This window comes from Zalophus californianus, chromosome 10 (assembly GCF_009762305.2).
Source record: "Zalophus californianus isolate mZalCal1 chromosome 10, mZalCal1.pri.v2, whole genome shotgun sequence".
Classification (NCBI taxonomy): Eukaryota; Metazoa; Chordata; class Mammalia; order Carnivora; family Otariidae; genus Zalophus; species Zalophus californianus.
Genome location: NC_045604.1, coordinates 109,126,361 through 109,128,955, shown reverse-complemented (window position 1 = coordinate 109,128,955; position 2,595 = coordinate 109,126,361). Strand labels below are relative to the sequence as shown.

General features: G+C 44.3%; 1 pseudogene; it reads left to right on the top strand.

Moving 5' to 3' along the window:
* The first annotated feature begins 659 nt into the window (after window positions 1-659).
* LOC113932068 lies at window positions 660-1,083 on the top strand (annotated as a pseudogene).
* Window positions 1,084-2,595: the final 1,512 nt, after the last annotated feature.

Sequence of the window (2,595 nt, the reverse complement as noted above, 5' to 3'; positions counted from 1 at the left end):
TGATCCTGGAGTCCCGGGATCGAGTCCCACATCGGGCTCCCTGCTCAGCAGGGAGTCTGCTTCTCCCTCTGACCCTCTTCCCTCTCGAGCTCTCTATCTCTCATTCTCTCTCTCTCAAATAAATAAATAAGATCTTTTAAAAAAAGAATTTTTAATGCCGATTTTTTGTTTGTTTGAGCGTAATATATGTGTTACACATGAAAAATATGAGACATGGGGTCACTGGGGATCTTCAGAGAGTTCGAGGAGCTCTAATCACCAGTCTCTTGGTGATTCTGATATCCCATTTCCCCCCCTTTCTTGGAAAAATGGTGAAAACTATATACCAAGGTGATTGCATTGTTTTGTCTTCCATACAGATGTTGAAATTGAGAGTGATCATTTTGGTTGAAGAGAAGGATGAATAAAACAGAGTTGGGGACTGTAGCCTTCCCATGAACATAAGGAGATGACGTGGAAGTCAGAAGACAAAAGCAGAGAAAAGAGCAGTGATGTATAATGGCATGAGTTTTCAAATGAAGGAGGGGAAACATACAAAGGACCATGTAACATCTTAGATTTAAAATAACTTCTATCAGGAAGCAGCCCGGGACACGAGGCCCAGTCTCCAGCAGCTGCCCCGGAGTCGCTGGATGGACAACAGGACCTGTCCGACTGCCATGGCCAAGAGCAACTGGGACACGATTGTGCAAGAAGGGCCCCAAATCCAAGCAGGCTATCTTAGCAGCTCGGGGATGAGGAGAAGAGGTGGAAACTTCCAAGAAATGGGCTGCTGGCCAGAACAAACAGCATTTGATCAGCAAGACCACGACCAAGCTGGACTGGGATACTGAGGAGCTACACCACCACCGGGTGACCTTGAAGGTGGGCAAGGTGATCCAGCAGGGCCAGCAGAGCAAGGGGTTGACTCAGAAGGACTTGGCGACTAAAATCCACAAAAAGCCGCAGGTCATAGTAGACTACGAGAGTGGACAGGCCATTCTTAAAAACCAGGTTCTGGGCAAAATTGAGAGAGCTTTTGGCCTCAAGCTCTGGGGGGAGGATATCGGGAAGCCGATTGAGAAGGGGCCAAGGGTGGTATGAACGCAAAACCTAGAAATCAGTGCAATCCGGCTGATCTCATCTGGCTGGTTCCCCTTGACCACCAGCGCCAGTGTGGGTCTCTTCACCTGGAGGAGCAGAATGCGGGGGCATCAACACTGCCTAGGAACCCTCTCTACCCATACCTGCTGTCGAGCAACCAAAACTTGGCAAAATAATAAGTAAATAAAATAACTTCCATCTATCCAGGAACAAAACCATAATGTGTGTTATTACCATAATGATTACATATGGTTCTTGTTTTTTGCACCAATGTAGAAACACAAGAATAAAAATAAGATGAGAGAGAGAATCAATATAATCAACAGAAACCCGATTAGAATATAAAAGTTTGGCTGATTAAAAAAGATACGTATATAAGTCAAATGATCTCCACGAATTAACAGGAACAACTTAGAACATGTTATGAGCAGTGATTCTCACGGCAGTAGCTGAAACAAAATAGCAAATAATAAGTAGCAAACAGAAATAACTTACAGGAATTAAATGAAGAATGTGATCAAATATAACCAAGGGAGACATGCCAAGTGCTGGGGCTATAACTCAATATTGAACCAGTATCATGTGTCCCCAAATTAGATTGTGACTGTGATAAAACTGATTACAAAGGCATTCTTCCTGGAACATAATAAATTGCTTATAAACCAAATACATAATACCTTTTAATGAAGTTATGAGTGTAGTGTTATGAATCCCAAGAGGATTCCTTCTGGAAGTTAGTGAAAATGTTGTAAATGCTCTCTGGGCAATAAACATTAAGTTAGGAGTAGAGCTATGCACACCGGCCATCCTCGCTCCCCAACCCCACCAATAGTTCATGCTTTTATTCACTCATCAATTTTCCAATGAGTGTGTCCCTTGAGCATACAAGTGTGTGCATGATACCAAGAAAAATGAGGAGTCAGAGACATATTTGGGGAGGAAAGAAGTGGAATTGGCTTCAGAAAGTAACATCTACAATAAATTGCACTTAGGGCTCTGGGAGGTGATTACAAGCACTGGGGAAGTGCAGAGTGGGGGGCACTGACAAAGGGGGGTGAAGGGAGAGCTGTGAGGGGAGCATTCTGGGCTGAATTTTGTCCTCCCAAAATATGTTGGTGTCCCAGCTTCCACTACCTGAGAATGGGACCTTATTTGGCAACAGGGTCTTTATAGAAGTAAACAAGTTTAAAAAAAAAAATGAGGTCCTTAAAGAGGGCCTTAAACCAATGAGTGTGTCCTTTTAAAAAGGGGGAATTTGGACACATATACGGGGTGAACACCATGTGAAGATGAAGGCAGAGGGCGCCTGGATGGCTCAGTCGTTAAGTGTCTGCCTTCAGCTCAGGTCATGATCCCAGGGTCCTGGGATCGAGCCCCACATCGGGCTACCTGCTCCGCGGGAAGCCTGCTTCTCCCTCTCCCACTCTCCCTGCTTGTGTTCCCTCTCTCGCTGTGTCTCTCTCTGTCGAATAAATAAATAAAATCTTTAAAAAAAAAAGAAGATGAAGGCAG